The 18,119-nt window shown below is 41.8% G+C and overlaps 1 protein-coding gene across 1 annotated transcript in view; it reads left to right on the top strand.

The window, feature by feature from the left end:
• The window catches only part of CLSTN2 (calsyntenin 2), a 590,942-nt gene that overhangs the window by 123,203 nt on the left and 449,620 nt on the right, over positions 1 to 18,119 (top strand). The window lies entirely within an intron of this gene.

The raw sequence follows: 18,119 nt of genomic DNA, 5'->3' as shown, positions 1-18,119 counted from the left end.
GTGCAGACAGAGTATTTTGTGTCATGTCCCATTCTATGCACCCTAGTGACTGCGGTAGCCCCCAGCACCCTGCCGGTCTGCAGAGCAGGCCCACTTTCTGCTTCTCTCAGGGAGGCTATGTAGCCTCCACCATTGTTTTTTCAAGGGTCTTTCCCCAAGTTGTCTCTGATGCCTGAGATTCTATTCACAAGTGCCAAAACTTTTGCTCCCTAATGAGAGAGGAGGCCTAGGAAGCAAACAAAGTGTATGAGAGAAGACAAGTGACTTTATATTAACATGGAAGTGAGGCTGATTTTCAGGAGATCCTCTCCTGAAAGAGGGTCTAGAAAGGAAGGGGATTAGGACTGAAGGCACCAAACCTTTTGTGCAGGAATGCTCCCATGACAAAGGAGTATATACAAACAGGAGAGGCTGCCACCTGTCAAGACACTCTGCCCATTTTGCAGCTTGCCATCTTGGGTGGGAGGACTCTACTTAGGCTCCTGACATATTAAGCAAAAGCAGTGGGTTGTTGGTTTACCTCCATCTACGATGACTGTGACCTCCAGATCCCTTTCTAACTCATCAGCTGCATGGCCTGTCACCCGTAGACACTCATGGAAGCTTAGGATCAGAAAACCATGGCAAGGAGTAGACTGTGCATTGCTCTCCCTCCCTTTTCTGTGACGATCTCCCTGGACACAGAAGTCTGTGGCACTTCTATCACTCACATCTCCATGTCACGAGAGTTTGATAATTTATCACTGGCATATTTTAATCAGAGCAAGAGATGCCTGAAGTGGATTTCATCAATCTCCAAGGAGGAGAGGTCTGACCCCGACCCTCCCCAAGCCCCGCCCCATGTGATTCGGGATGGATTATACACGGTAATGTGGGGTAATGGGAAAGGAGTCTCACTCGCTCAAGGAGGGGTGTGGTGATGTTCTTTATACAACCTCACTAACATGGGTACCCTGGGACCCACTTCATAGGGCCATGCTGAAGATCATGTGTGAGAAGCTCCCAGCACAGTAGCACATGGTTGGGGCTGAACAGCTTTTGGTTCCCTAACCCTCTCAATTAAAAAAAAATAACATTTGGGTCAGATAAAAAAGAAAAGAAAATATTTCCAAGTGAAAAATAAGTCACAGAAAAATAAGTCATACAATAATTTTAAAAATTAAAAAAAAAAAAAAAACAGTCATTGCTACAGTCCTCTGAAACTCCTGCTCAGTTACCCAGCTCTATTGATGGGGCAAACCACAGCCTTCATCTATCTATATCCTACAGATCACAGCCAGATCACTCGCCCTGGTCTCTGCAGTTCTGTGCTGACGTCACTGTTCCAGCTCCAGGGAGGGGACGATCGTGCTGAGAACCCACTTTGTGCTAAGCTTGTTACCTAAATGATCTTATTTAAACCTCTAGAAAGTCCAGTAAAGTAGTCATTATGCCCATTTTAGAGAGGAGAAGATGGGGGCTCAGAAAGGGTAGATGATGTCCCAGAGATCTCACATAGTAAAGAGCTGTGTGGGGACATAAACCCACATGTCACCACAAGGTACTGGCTCACAGGTGCTGTCACCCCTCTGATCACAAGGGCTCCCCTGGGCGTGGTCGTTAAGGGAGAGAAGCTTCCCAGGAGAGGTGGGGATGCTTCTATCATTTCGATGCTGATATCTTTGCCTCATTGGCTTTCAGTAAGGGGGTTCTTGAAATAAATAGCCTTCTTACCTCAGCCTGCTGCCTCCCTAAAAAGGATTAAAAATCACAATGTGTATTAGGTTCTCTTCTCTCTAGTTGATGGGAAAGCGCTACTCTTGTCAGAAGTGTTAGTACGATCTTGGTGCTATTGTGTAAGACTGCTTTGGCTCCAGTCCAGGCTCTGTGCAGGGCACTGTGGACACTGCTGTATTCTCCTAGGACTCTCACACCTTGGGCAGTGGCAGACAGTTACTGTAAATCCAGATGCTCTTTGGGAGATGGTTTAAAAGGCGGCCAGGGGTCTGCTCCAGGGCAGAGACAGACTCTGGTCAGTTTTGAAGGAGACAGAGTTTGTCCTGGGCGTATGCCCTTCTTTTTCTGGGGACTCATTGCATCCAGGCAGAAGAAGACACTGAAATTTAGTAGAAAGGGCCTAGCGCCACAGAACCACTGCTTTTGAATCCCAGGCCTACCACTCGTAAGCTCCAGAAATCTAGACAATTTACTTAACTCTCTTTATCTATAAATAGACCCAAGGAACCCTTTCAGAGTTACTGTAAGGCCCAGATGAACTGCTGCCTGGAGGTTCCTGGCAGTGGGCAGATTACCCAAAGACTCCAGATGGGCTGTTTGCTCAAGCCCATGCCCCTGTCTTGTTCCTTCCATGCACTTAAAGAAACCCTGAGAACTTGGATTTGAGATGCATTTGGTAGTAATGTGCTTTCTCTTTACACCAAGGAATAATACATACTTGTTGAATTAAGTCTACCTTGTGACAGTTTGATTCCTGAGCAGGTATTAGCTGGAGCACTGCCTTTTGGAGTCATCCTGATAGGATGACCAATTCCCGACAGGATGTCCAGTTCCCAGTGAAGTGGCCAGTGTCTGAAAATATGGCCAATTCCTGATGTGATAGCCAGCTGGCAGGAGGCCAATACCTAATAGAAGGACCAATTTATGCTTCAAGAAAGGGAAACTGTCATTCATTGAACATCTACCATGAGCCCAGTACAAGGAATTTATAAACGGATGTGATCTAAAGCACCGTATGAGATAAGCATGTAGATGACAGTAATTGAAAGCCTGGTTTCCAACATCATACTACCTGGTTCAAATTTCATTTTTGCCACCTCGAGCATGTGACTTAACCACTGTGTACTCTTTGATGATAATGAAATCTTTCTCATATGGTTTTTGGGAGGAATTTTCCCCTGCTACATAATAGGTGATAAATGACATTTAGCTGCCCTTATTTCTTAATGTATAACTTGCAGACAAGGAAACTAAGACTTGGGAAATGTCAGTGAGAGAGACTTTCTCTTCCAAGAGGGAAATTCAAATTTGAATCTTGCCTGAGATCTAATTCTGGATCTCAGAATTACCCCATACTCATTCTTAGTTCAGGTAAGATCTCTGCAATGTGGGGACATGCCCTGTCACTCGGTATACAGCAAGACTAACATTTCACCTCCAGTGGGTTTGGCCTGGGACAAGTGGCTGGCACAGATCATGCGAGCAAGCGCCCCACTTTGAGTTGGCCATGGGTGCATCCCAGGTGCAGCATGACCTCCAGATACCAGAAGAATGGCAAGGCCTGGATACCCCTCTCTTAGGTATAAACTGCTGAGATGCTCAGACCACCCCCCTCAGAAAGTAGACCCCCACTGCTGGGGAGGGCAGGGTGCACAGAGTCTCCATGGGCTTCATGGGCAGAGACAGAGGCTGACCTGTGCTTGCTGATTGTATGAGAAGTGAGCTATGACCAGTCCATTGCTGAATGCCAAGCTTCCAACTCCTCTGCATTGTCTCCTTTAATCCCTATAGACATGGTAGGGAGGTATTCATGTTGCCCTTTTGCTGTAAGAAAGCTAAGGTCAGAGAAGTGCACATCTTGCCTTATAGCACATGTTGGTAAAGGCAATATTTAAACTTGGGTTTGCTGGACTCTGAAATTTGTGCTCTCCCTCCACCCTGTGTTTGTCTCGATGAGGCTAGGACTACAGGGCCAACAGAGGACCAGGAGAGGACCCTGGCTGGGGTTTGGGATGGTTGGGAGTGTTGACATCAGACAATTCATGATCCCAGTAAGCAGGTAGAGCCAGGCCACATGGGAAGGAAGAGAGAAGACATCTCAGCCTGAAAGTCCCAGAAAGTTGGTTGAGAGCAAGAGTGATAGCTTCAAATAGGAATGCTGTAGCCCCCAGGCAGCACTGCACACTTGGATGACAGTGGGAAAGGACTCTCTAAACCATCACTCCTACTCTCGGATACCCAAGCAGGTTGGAGGTTCTCACTCTCCCTGGCCCTGCTGTCAGCATGTTCCTGGTTACCAGTATTTGGATTCCATTTCAGTGCCCAAGCTCTTGCCTTTAACCACCTTAAGTGAGGGATTTCATCTGTAGGGCAGTGGAATAGTTGATGATCCTGAAATTCTGGTGAAAGGACTCTCCCCAGAAAAATAGACTTTTAAATGTTCCATACAATTTCAGAGGGTATATAGATCCCATAGAATTTTTCCATTAACCTCCAGAAGTTCTATAAACCTGTTTTAAGCCTTGTATTACACTAGTGGCTTGAACTTCGAAGTCTGGGCATCTTTAACAAAAATCAATAGGAATGAACAATTTCATGTGCAATAATAAACAAACACAGATAAAATACCTCACATTAAACTGAACAAGAAATGTGCAAAAGCTATGATAAGAAGACTAGAAACTCATATTGAAGAATAAAAATGAAGTTGTGAATAAGTAGAAAGAATGTGTTCTTGGATGGTGAGAATCAACACTTAAAAATGTTAATTCTCCCACTATTAACTATTAAATTCTAAGCAATCCCAAACAAAAGTCCAAAATGGTTTGGTTGTTTGGATGAGGGGAGTTTCAAAAATTATACTATCTATACTATACTATACTATACTATACTATATTATAGTATTATACTGTACTAATTATCCCTATTAGAACAGGGATTGGCAATCTGTGGCTTACCCAAGTTTAGCCCACTGCTGTTTTGTAAATAAAGTTTTATTAGAATACAACCACATTCATTTTGTTATGTGTGGTCTACAGCTGCTTTCCAGCTATAGGCAGAGTTGAGTAGCTACTACAGAGGCCAAATCACTCACAAAAGTTTAAATTATATACTACTTGTCCCATTAAGAAAAAGTTTGCAGAACCCCTGATCCAGAAAATTAAACCCGTGAGAACACTGTGAATACATAAGAAAAGAAGATTGATATGGCCAGACTAGCCTTACAAAATCTCAAAATGTTTTATATATAAATACACACAACTTATTGGCACAGCAATAGACCAATAGTTCAATGTAACACAACAGTGCAGAAATAGATCCAAATATTGGGAGAAATTATATCTACTATATGATAACTTGATATTTCAAGTCAGCAGGAAAAGATGGATTATTCAGTAAACTATGTTAATATTTGGAAAAAGGGAAAACATTTCAATACTTTCCCCATGCTTTCTGTAAAAGAAATTCTAGATGAGTACTATATTTAATAATAATCAACGAAATAAAAAATAGACTAAAAGGAAACAAAAGCTACAAAAAAAGTTGATATATTTTACTCTAAAAAATTTTAAAGCCCACCTAGTAATTTACTAGAAAGAAGCCAAAAGACACAAGAAAAACAAGACAGAGTATCCTCCCCGTGAGAGTTAAGAGGGGATATGCAAAGATTGCTAACAAATCAATGAGAAAGTAATAAAATAATCTAATAGAAAATCAGCAAAGGGCATCAACAGGCAATTCATGCACACACAATGAAACAAAGAAAAATATCAAATAAATATATGAAAACATGCTCAATCTTCTCTTTATTAAAGAAATGCAGATTAAAACAAATATGATATATCTTTACCTGTCAGATTAGCAGATTGGCAAAGATTCAAAAAAGTGTAAGGAATAGTAGAAACAGACACACCCACACATAGTTTGGAAAGAATAATTGCAATCTTGTTGGAGAGTTATTTGACAGTATTTATGAACATTGTAAATTCATCTATAGTTTGACCCAAGATTGCCATATGTAGACATTTATCCTATAGGTATGCTGAAACAAAGATACTAATACTTGGAAAAAAGATTAACTGCACATTGTTTATATCACTAAAATAACAGGAAACAACCTAAATACCCATCAGTAGTGTTTCATTATATCAGTGTTGCTGAAACCTAATTATCAATTTCATTTAAAGGATAAGCAAATTCTCAGAATTGTTGAATTTAATTATTTTTATTCTGATGTTTCTCTAATATGTGCAGCTATTAAGCTAAGTATAAACCTCATAGGCTTACAGTTCTTATAAATTTATAAATCAAAACTAAATGTATTATTTATATATAAATATAAATGTAAGTGAAATTCAAATTAATAATATTAATTTGATAAGATGCGTGGTATGTTCTGTTGAAACTAAAGAGTTGATGTTGTGTTAACAATGTGGTTGTATAGACACAGATTCAATTTAATATATAACTTCTAAACTTTTAGTTTAATAATACTAATGAAGCAAAGGCCTGTTTACAGAAATGGGATTTAAAATTGCATTAATACATTTAGGCATTGCTTGTTACTTTAAGATATTCAGATCCATGATTACTCAAAATCTTCAAAAGCCAGTTTTAATGAGCTGTCACTGATAATTTTGTGAAGCTACCCAGTTTATTTGAAGATAAGGTAAGCATTGTGGCTTACTGAAATGTGTGTTAAGTAGTATTTAATCTAATTATCCCTGGGATTGAGAACAGAAGCATTCTTCCTGGGGTATTTACTGCCGCACCTACTGCTAATGAACTGGGGCACGTTACTAAGGCACAGACTGCTCTGGAGGTTGTTTGAGTTCCGCTGCTTGCTCACTCTACCCGGAGGACTCAATTTCTCTCCTCAGTCTTCTCTTTTCAAATTATTCTGAAGCCTTTATCTCCGCAGACAGCCATGATGTCATTTGATCTTCATTTGCAGCAACTCTGGTGGTAAACAAAAGCACAAACGGTTGTGCTCAGACTTTGGGCTGTTCTTGGTTAAAAAACGGTCATCTGCGTGATTCAAAACGCAGCCTTCCATCATTTACTTACGAGATAGCATCAAAATGAAAATGTGGAATCAGCAAAGTCTGAGTTCCTGGCTATCAGACTACTCTGTAATGCAGTGAAATGTTAAAGGTACAGAGAAGGAGGAGGAAGAAGAGAAGGAGAGAGGGGTGTTGTCCCAACTTCAAAAACACAGCCACCTTTACTCCCAGGTTGTATCTCCCGTGTCGGCTGTGCGGGGCGTCTGCTGCAAACCTGTCTGAGCCAAAGGCAATGCAGGGTCAAATCTGCACTCAGCCACGGACTCACCCTCTGATTGATTTGGGGCTTGCAGAATGGAGAGCACCAGAGCCGGCAACGAGAGCAACATGGCCCTCAGCTCAGGCTCACCCGCCTCCTTCTGCCAGGCCTAACTGAACCCTGCTCCTCCCTCGTGGTGCCATGCAGGCTTCTGCCCCTCCAAAGCCTTTCCCAGTGGACAAAGACACGCCGAACCTTATAGGGCAGTGGTAGGGGAAGGGCAGGTGTGCCAGGAGTCTCCATAAAGAGCTGGTAGACTCGGATCTGGGTGTTAAGTAGATTTGGGTGGAGAGCATTAAAAATCCTTACATCAGATGTCTTCATGCACTTCGCTGCCGAGAAGTGCAAAGCGTGCTCTGTTTAACTGTGGTTATTTACAGCCAAAAGAAGCTGTCTGGCAGTTCGCGAGAAGCCAAGGGTTTTATTTCTCGCTCCTGTTTTCCGTTTCTGTGATTTATGGTCCTGGGAACTCGCCTGGAAAGCTCTGAACTCAGTCCACTTTGCCCTGCCCCGTGGAAAGCAGACTCGGCTCTCTCGGCCAAGGCTGGCGGAGGGCCGTGCCCCCTGCTTCCGAAGGCCCAGACGCAGGTGCCGCTGCCCAGTGGCTGGTCAGCTAGGCCGTCCGCCCCCATTTCTGGCCCCTGGGAGCACCACCACTATAACTCCTGACATGAAAACTGAGATCAAAACTACAACTTGCTGGGGTTTTTTTGTTTTATTATTATTATTTTTTTTCTATCTGCTGTTTGACCTCTGATTTTCCTTAGGTAAAATGTTTATTTTAGGAACATCACCCACTTCTGCTCAGGGCTGTCATCATCCACTTTTGCCTTAGCTCTTCAGCAGTTTAGTATCTGAGATAGAATTCCTCACTTCATCTTCCCTCTTCCACAGTAGTGGACAGGAGGTCCAGTCTGGGGTGTGGTTGGCTTTGGCATTGACCAAAGCTGCCCTTACGGGCAGCTCCTTGACAACCTGGGTGGGAATCATAGCCTTTCTTAGCACATAGGAGGTGCTTAATAAATGACTGCCTAGCAGATGGAGAGATGAGGGATGCCCTATGGTCTGGGTCTATCCACAGAAATGGAGTTCTGGCTCCCTACCCAAATTGGTGCATTAACCTATATTAATAGAAGTATAAAAACAATAATACTCAGTGATGCTTAATGCAACTGAGCATGTATTCAGTACCAAATTCTTTAGTTCTAACAAACTATAAGGGAGATACTATTATTACTCTCACTTTACAGGTGAGAAAATAGAGGCACAGAAAGTTCAAGCAGCTTGTACAAGGTCACAAAGCTAGTTAGTTCCAGAGATAGGATGCAAATTCAGTTCCATTTGACTCCAGAGCCTGAGCTTAGGGACATTATGAGGTATAGTCTTCTTTCAGAACATCTGGGTCTCCTTGGCCATGAAAGGGTCATTGTAGAGTCTGGCAGAGATTCTATGCCTACCCTCACTGGAATACTTTCCCTGGCGTCCCCATGCAGGGGCTCTTTCCACTAAACCTCTTCCCCAGAGCATGCACTTGCCCCAAATCAATTCCTTACACTTATCATGGACAACAGTTTGTCTCTCCCCAGCATTTTCAGGATCCTGAAGTAGGGGCCAAGGCTTCAAGTCTGGAAGCACTGATCATGCCTAGCAACATGTCTCACTAGTAATCCTTGATACTGGTTATTTGCTCCTCCCATTTTTATCAGCCACACCTGGGCCTTATCGATTTTATTAGCCTTTTCAAAGAACCTGCTATTGGATATTTTGGCCCTCTCTAATTTACATTTATTATTTTCTTAATAGATGCTTTAATCTTTCTTATTTTCTTTCTTCTACTTTCTTTTTTTCCCAGCCTCCTTATCTTTATTTTATTTTATTTCTATTTCAGAATATTATGAGGGTAAAAATGCTTTGGTCACATAAATTGCCTGTGCACCACATGAGTCAAAGTTACCAGTGTGCACATCCCCCAGACAGCGTACACCGCACCCGTTAGGTGTGAATTTACCCATCCCCTCCTCCACCCTCCCCCATGCCCAATCCCTGATGAATGTTATTTCCATATGTGCACATAAATGTTAATTGATTAGTACCAATTTAATGGTGAGTTCATGTGGTGTTTGTTTTTCCATTCTTGCAATACTTCACTTAGAAGAATGGGCTCCAGCTCCATCCAGGAGAATAGAAGAAGTATTAGTTTACCTTTTTAATGGCTCAGTAGTACTTGATGGTATACATACACCATGTTTTATTAATCCACTCATATATTAATGGGCACTTGGGTTGTTTCCACATCTTTGCAATGGTGAATTGTGATGCATTCTAGTGCAGATATCTTTTTTATAGAATGTCTTTTTTTCCTTTGGGTAGATACCCAGTAGTGAGATTGCTGGATCAAAAGGGTAGTTCTACTTATATCTCTTTGAGGTATCTCTGTATTACTTTCCATAGAGATTGTACTAGTTTGCAGTCCCACTAGCAGTATATGAGTGTTCCTATATCTCTGCATCCATGCCAACATTGGTTGTTTTGGGACTTTTTGATAAAAGCCATTCATGCTGGAGTTAAGTGAGTATCTCATTCTGGTTTTGATTTGCATTTCTCTGATGATTAGAAATGTTGAGCATTTTTTCATGTTTGTTGACCATTAGTCTATCTTCTTTTGAAAAGTTTCTGTTCATGCCCTTTGCCCACTTTTTAATGGGGTTGCTTGATTTTTTTCTTGTTGATTTGCTTGAATTCTTTATAGATTCTAGTTGTCATCCCTTTATAGGATGTATAGCATGTAAATATTTTCTCCTATTCTGTAGGTTGTCTATTTGCTCTAGTGATAGTTTTCTTGACTGTGCAGAAGCTTTTTAATTTGATCAGGTCCAATTTATTTATTTTTGTTCTTGCCTTTGGGGTCTTCTTCATAAATTCTTTGCTTAGGCTGATGTCTATAAGAGTTTTTCAAACATTTTCTTCTAGAATTCTTATGGTTTCATGCCTTGGGTTTAAGTGTGCTATCCACTGTGAGTTGATTTTGTGAGAGTTGAAATTTGAGAGGTGCAGATCCTGTTTCAGTCATCTACATGTGGCTATCCAATTTTCCAAGCACCATTTATTGAATGGGGATTCTTTTCCCCACTGTATACTTTTGTCTGCTTTGTCAAAGATCAGATGGCAATATGAGGATGGTTTTATATATACCTTCTCTGTTCTGTTCCATGGGTCTATGTCTCAGGTCTCTCACTAGATTAACCAGAAGCAGAAAAGAAAGTACTCTAATAAGCTCAATCAGCTCTAATAAGCTCAAAGAAAAAGGATAATCACAACCGATTCCACAGAAATACAAAATATCATCTCTGAATACTATAAAAATTTCTTTGCACATAATCTTAAAAACATGGAGGAAATGAACAAATTCTTAAAAACGCATAGCCTCCCTAGGCTCAATCATGAGGAAATAGAATTCCTGAACAGACCAATATCAAGTAATGGAATTGAAGCAGCAATAAAAACCTTCCAACAAAAAAGGTCCTGGACCAGATGGCTTCACACCTGAATTTTACCAAACCTGCAAAGAACTTGTATCTATCCTTCAGAAATTTTCCATAACAAGAAAGAAGGAATCCTCCCTAACATGTTTATGAAGCCAACATCACCTTGATACCAAAGCCAGGAAAGGACTTAATGACAAAAAAAGAAAACTATAGAACAATATCCCTTATGAATATAGATGCAAAAATTCTCAATAAAATCCTAGCAAACCAAATTCAAGTACTCACACAAAAAAAATAATCCATCATTACCAAGTGAGCCTCATCCCAGAGATGGAAGGATGGTTCAACATACACAAATCTATAAATGTAGATTTACATAAATAAAAGTTAAAAACAAAGATCATATGATCCTCTCAATAGACACAGAAAAAGCATTTGACAAAATTCAGCACCCTTTTATGATAAGAATGCTTAACACAATAGGCATAGATGGGACTTTCCTAAAAATGATAAAAGCCATATATGACAAATCCATAGCCAACATTATACTGAATGGGGAAAAATTGAAAGCATTCCTGCTTAGACCTGGAAGCAGGCAAGATTTTCCTCTACTACCACTTCTATTTAATATAGTGCTGGAAGTCCTAGCCAAAGCAATTGGACAAGAGAAAGAAATCAAGGATATCCAAATGGGGGCAGAAGAGGTCAAACTATTGCTCTTTGCTGACAATATGATCTTATATCTAGAAAACCCCAAAGAATTTGCTGAGAGACTACTGGAACTGAAAAATAAATTCAGCAAAGTCTCAGGTTACAAAAGCAAAGTACACAAATTAGTAGCATTGATATACTCCAACAACAGTCAAACTGAGAACCAAATCAAAGACTCAATACCTTTCACAATAGCAACAAAGACAATAAAGTACTAAAATATATTTAACTAAGGAGGTGAAAGACCTCTACAGGGACAACTATGAAACACTGAGAAAGGAAATAGCAGAGGACATAAACAGGTGGAAAACCATACCATGCTCATGGGTTGGCAGAATAAATATTGTTGAAATGTCTATACTACTCAAAGTGATCTACAATTCAATGCAATCCATATTAAAATACCAACATCATTTTTATTAAAATGATGATATAGCTCATTTTATTAAAATGATCTATATTAAATAGAAAAAGTAAGTCTACGCTTTGTATGGAACCAGGGAAGATCCTGTATAGCCAAAGCAACCTTAAGCAAAAAGAACAAATTGGAAGACATCAATTTACGAGATTTCAAACTATACTACAAGGCTATTGTAACCAAAATAGCATGATATTGGCACAAAACAGAAACATAGACCAAGGGATCAGAACAGAGAACCCAGTTATGAAACCACCCTTTCTTCTTCTTTCTTTGGATTCCTTTTATTCTTTTTTCTTTTTGGGGGGATGTTTGAGCTCATTAACATTTGTTCTTTCTTCACTCAAGGCTCTGAATTTTCCTCTAAATACTGCTTCAGCTGATCCCACATGTTTTGATATGCATATTTTTATAACATTGAATTCATAATAATTTCCTTTTTGTATTAGGATTTGTTTTTTGATTCATGGGTTATTGAGACGTATGTTTCTTAACTTCCAAACATATAGTTTTTTTTTCTGGTTTATCTTTTGATTATTGATTTTTTTCTTAAGTATTAATACTAATACTCTGACATCATAACAGAAATACCCTCACATCTATCACCCTAACCCCATGGCAGGAGCCTACTCCTCCTTACATCATCCCTGCTCAGGTGGTGCCAGTGTCTCCATTTCAGAGATGAAGGATTTGAGGCTAAAGACTTCACCTGGTATCAAGAAAATATCACGTGTCAGTTGTTGTGTGGGGTGTGGGAAGGGAGGGTGCTCCAATCAAACCCAGCACTTTCTTGTTCTAATTCTCAGCTTTTGCCACCACCTTCTCCCCACGCCATGGTTACTGGAGGTGTGAACAGGCAAGAGCATGTGTGTTGGTGGAAGGACCAGAGGGGTGACATCACCATCACTCAGGGGGCACCAACTTCTTTTGCCTGGCAGTTACCTCTCCAGTTCTTGTCTTATGTGCTTTTATTAAAAATTGTGATAAGAACACTTCACATGAGATCTAATCTCTTAAAAAATTTTTATATGTGCAATACAGCATTATCAACTACAGGCACAGTATTGTACAGATTTCTAGAACTTAATCATCTTGCATAACTGAAGCTATACCTGTTGATCAGCAACTTCTCATTTCCCCCTCCCTCCAGCTTCTGGCAACCATCGTTCTGCCCTCTGCTTGTGTGTGTTTAACTATTTTAGATACCTTATGTAAGTGAAATTCTACAATATTTGTTCTTCTGTGACTGGCTCATTTCATTTAGCATAGTGTCCTCAGGTATATCCATGTTATCGCATATGGCAGGATTTCCTTCTTTGTAAAGGATGGATGATATTCTATTGTGTGTATTCACCACAGTTTCTTTACCCATTCCTTGTCAATGAACACTTCTTGTGTTGTTCTACACCTGCTTTGTGCTCATTTCCATAGATTAAAAGCCTCCCCCTAAACTTCCTAGGTGATTTTGACAAACTCCAGGTTCTACTCATTGGGTCTCATTTCAGCCACCACAACAAGAAGCAGTGTTCCTTCAATTAAAGCAGAAAAAAAAGTTATAAAAGTGTGAACACAGCTTGGAGGGAAGGGTGTGCCTTGGTCTGGGGGTGACACGTCATTTGAGTGCCATGGATGCCTGCCAGCCTGCCATGCTCCTGCTGACAGGCACACCTCTTGGCTGAGTTGTGTGGTCAATGGCTGCCCTCTCACCAGGAGTGGTTTTGCCAGCCTTCAACGCCCAACTTCTCTCTGAAGCCTTTCCTGACCACCCTGAGCCACATAGTGCTGCCTGGGAACACTGCAGCAGTGAGTGTTTGCATGATTTATTTGGTGCTTATCCTATGCAGAGTGAATTATTTTCTGTACTTTTATGGCTTTCTGGTCTCCTCACCTTGATGGAGGATGCCTTGAAGGGTGAGAACTCCATGAACATGTAGAACACGGTTTCTGTTTCCATAGGTTCACAGCTCCAAACCCACTGCTTCACATGAGGGCTGCTGTACACACACAACCAGGCCTGGCCAGGCATGGTGCTTTGGAGCTGCTGGTTGCCTGTCTCCTCTATTCTGGTTCCTTAGCATTTAAGGCTTGAATTACATTTTCCATCTCTGAATTTACAAGGACAACTACCTCTAAGGTGAGCAGAGAAGGCCAAATTCTCTCAATGAAATGGAAAGCTTATGGAACTTAACAGAAGCAAACTTAAGAAAAAATGCATTCTGATGAACTACAGATGATGCCTAAGAGAGCCTCATTGTGAGCCTGAAGTTCTCTTAGACATCCACAGCTAGCTCTGGGTCCCTGGGCCCTTTCCATTCTAGCAGTTTTCTGCTAATAGCTGGCTCTTCCTTTTTTCTTTGCCAGGATACCCCCTCTGCACCTCCTATCAGTTTCAGGCCATGCCAGGCTGATTGGCTTTTTATCATGGGGCTCTCATACACATTGTAGGGTTTTCAGCCTTTCTGTCCAGTATCTGCTCAAAATTCCATCCTTAAACCAAGGTTCTTAATGAATCTAAGAGCTCTAAGTATCTCTATTGCTCTGGTTATTTCTGTTGGTACTGCACAGACGTTTGCAAATGTGAAAGATGTCAGAGACACCCTCTTTTCAGTAAGAAAGGCTATGTGAATGCCCTCTCGGAAGGCCCAGCCTTCCACACTGGTGGGCTGGCCTACAAAACCCCATCCTGCCTGTAGTGGAAGGGGTTTGGTCAGTTTCCCTTTCATTTAGGGGAGATAAACAACAACAAAAAACACACCTAGGTTTGTTTGAAACCTAGGTTTGAAAATACTCAAACCTAGATCTGTCTTTTACCCACTGCCCACAAAACCCCTCCTTCAAGAGCCTCCCATTGGGTACCAGGTGCCTATCCCGCTGCAGTTGCTGGTATTTGGAATGGCTGGCTTGCTCATGGCTAGCACTTAATTGTTTGATAATTTACACGTGAGCACTCTTGGCGTCTGATCCAGTTTTGAGTGTGCTTATCGATGCTTGCAGCTTCTTCTCAAGGGGAATGACTGGAACTGGAGAGAAAATAATCAATCACTAAAAGTTGCTGGGACTGGTGGAGAAATTCCCCTGCAAAGGGTTAACTGAGAAACTTCATTTTGGGTAGCAGGGATGGAGCGAAGATTGAAGGGGAAGCAGGATCAGCATGTGTGCTAGTGGCATCTAGGGCTCTCCCCAGCCCCTCAAGCTCCATCCTCTAGACCCACAGGGCGCTCTTCATCCTCTTCTGGATCAGCGTTGGGAGACACTGGCAGCAACTCGCCTGTGATCAGCTCTAATCCTCAATTCTGCACCCTTGATTGGCTTAACTCTTCACCGATGTGGTCAGTAGGGAAGCTCTGGATTAGCTCTAGCTGGTTGGTTGATTAAATTGGAAATCAGAACCTGGAGCTGCTCAGTGCACAGAATCTTGTCAACTGTGGTTTGGGGGAGATGGTTAGGGCAGCACTGAGCCTATTTTTGCCAACCTAGACCCAAAGTGTGGCATAACATACTGCTGGGAGCATCACACAATTAAAGATGACTTTAATCCAGGCTTGCAAGCTGACAGCAGCCTGTGTGGGGAGCGCCACGTAATGAGTGTGTCATCTCCAACAGGAGGCCTCCGTGACTGATGGGTGAGAAGCTGGGCCACAGCCTGGAATTATTATGCTCGCACACAAAAGAGGGAGGAGTGACAGCAAGGTGATGGACTAGTGCTGTCTGTGGGCTAATGGTAAGCTTTCCCGCTGTGAGTGGCCTATAAAGAGAACAAAGAAAAGGGAAATGGTGCAGGGGAAAATCAATAGTATTAATAGAGTCATGGCAATAAATGCAATCGTTTATTTCTGGGATGGTTTTTATTGAACTGGTTATGAACTGGATACTTTTTATTTTTAGTTCATAAGATAGGATGAGAATTTGGAAAAAAAATTTTTGACTTTCTCGTCGACACAGAAGCCATGTTGGTTTGATTAAAATTATAGCTTTCATAGTCTTTGAAAAGAAGTCTTTCTGGGAGGAGACCGTGGAAGTGCTGGGGAACAGAGTGTAGTTTTTGCTCTCAGAAAGACCTAGTTTTGAATCTTGCTTGTGCCTGTTACTAGTGACATGACCATTGGCCAATTTCTTCATCTATATAACAGGATCTTCCTGGCCAGGGTTGCTATGAGGCTTGAGTAGCATCACGCATATTTGTAAAGGTGTCTAACACGGTGCCTGGTGGGAAATGGCTACTTATCAAGCCCTCGCTATGGTTTGCTGATGCCATCATTATTTGGGCATTTCATACTTCATTATAGTCTTCTAGTTCAATGATCTCTGAGCCAAAGACCAAGAAAGAGTTGTGTAGTGTCTGTGACCTTTCCGATCTATTGATTAACAATGATCACATTACTATCAAAGTCTTCAGGAGAGAGCTTTAGTCTCCGGGAGATACAGAAGATGTATCTTGGAAGATACATCTTCTAAGAGATGACAAGCTCTAGAATTACCCAAAGGTGGTAGGGTCATGTATCACAGACACTGCAGAAAAGAACTCTAGGGTAGATGGGAAGGAGAAATGAGAGTCTACATTTATTTTTTTTAATCCAAAAATAAGTTTCAAATGGCTTTTTTTATTAAAAAAAAAAGCTAAAAAATGTTCTGAGGAATAATATATTGGTTTTCATGTTTGGCTTTTTAAATAGCCCAGTGCATATAAGTTTGATTATTCTTGATTACTTGGCAGGGAGGAATTAACATATACAACTTTTAGGCAGATATGCTCATGTGTGTATATATATTCTTTTCATAATTCAGTGAGATAAGGCATTTTATTCACATTTTACAGAGGAAGAGATTGAGAACAAAATATTTAATGTAGACTCTAGTTGCGCAGCAGGAGTGGGGCCAGAGTTCACACTCCAGTCTCATGGTCTTCCTGCTGCCTCATGGGGAGAGGGAGGATATTGGCACCTGGGAGACCTGCCTTGAACCTGCTTCCCTCCAAAGCCCAGTGAGTGCCCATCCTCCAGGCTCTGGCAGCAGCTGGGCTTCCCTCTATCACCCCATGTAACTCATTGCACTGTGCTTATCTGTTCACTAGTCTTTATCTTTAAAGTAAATTCTGAAACTGCAAAGCTGTGTCCTCCTTATCTCTGAACCTCCAGGACCTTAGGGGTGGCTGGACATCGCAGGTGCCTGGGGGAAAGGTTGTTTGAATGAGTGTTGGAAGATAGCACCCAGGCTTTCAGTTGGGTGCTCCCAGGCTTTCTTTCCTTTGCGCAACAGTGGGTCTCAGCCTCATCTATTCCAGGCCCTTTTTGGGCTCACGTGCATACCAACCCAACCTTCTTTCCCTGGTCCCATGGGTCTATTTTCATCTGGCTGTGCTCTCCCAGCCATCTCTTAGGGTCCTCTGTTTCTCTCTGGTGTTTGCCACCACTCTCTGTCCAAGGTGCTGCTGGCTCCACAGCCCTACAGCTCCAGCTACTTGGCTGTGTCTGCTCATCTTCATCACAGAGGACTCCAGGAAGACCCTACCCCAAACACTTTCTTGTCAGTTCTTCCCCAAGGCTGGGGCTCTGTTAGCCTGCATAGGCTAGGCAGCATCCAAGGTTTGCCACAAGCACGAGATGTGTGCATGGTGTGTTACAAGGATAAGTACAAAGATAGATGGGTAGAGATTTCAGTCCCACTTCTGCTACTTACCAGCTATGGGACACCTAACTCTCTGAGCCTCCTTTTCCTCATCTCTACAATCCAGCTAAAGATACACACTCTGGAGTGAGTTTTCCAAAGCAAACATGTGATCCAGGCACTATGAGGATGCTGTGTGTGGAGGGGAGTTGCTAAGGCAGAGATGGCAGCCCGCTGACCGCCCGATGTCCTCCACTCTGCGCCATGCACAGTGACTCTAGTGATGTGACAAATATGCTATTTCTTTGTTGAAAACGGACCTCCCAAAGAAAGGTGCTTCTGTTGATGACAGAATGAAACAGAAAGGTAAAGTTGTGTGAGAAAGTGATGGCTGTTGGCAAGAAAACAGATATTCAATGGGGGAAATTTTGTACTATGGTGGAATTTGTCAATTTGGGTTTTTTCTCCCTTTAGGGCAAATCCCTCATAAACGTCAAGACACTACTAAAAATGAACAATGAAGAAAAAGAGAGTAGGAAAGCATTGAAAGCATCATCGGGAAGTTTCATTTGTTCCTTTGTGCTAAAAGATTAATTTCTTCGTGCCAAGGTTGATGTTCTCCTCTTTTGCATGCTTGTCATTAGTATTCTGCGTGAAAAGTTAAACACTTGAAACGGATAAAGATTACCTGCCAATGCTTTCCCTATGAATCAGATTGGAAATGCAAACTGTGACATGAGGCAGAGACGTTTATTTTATTTAGTAGGGAATCAGGAGAGAAAATTGCTCGGTTTCTGCGCTGCAGCCCCGGGCACTGGTAGGTCAAACTGGCATATCCCTCACCCTCCTCCCAGGCCCTCACC

This window comes from Microcebus murinus, chromosome 1 (assembly GCF_040939455.1).
Source record: "Microcebus murinus isolate Inina chromosome 1, M.murinus_Inina_mat1.0, whole genome shotgun sequence".
Lineage (NCBI taxonomy): Eukaryota > Metazoa > Chordata > Mammalia > Primates > Cheirogaleidae > Microcebus > Microcebus murinus.
This window is presented reverse-complemented; position numbering and strand designations above follow the sequence as displayed.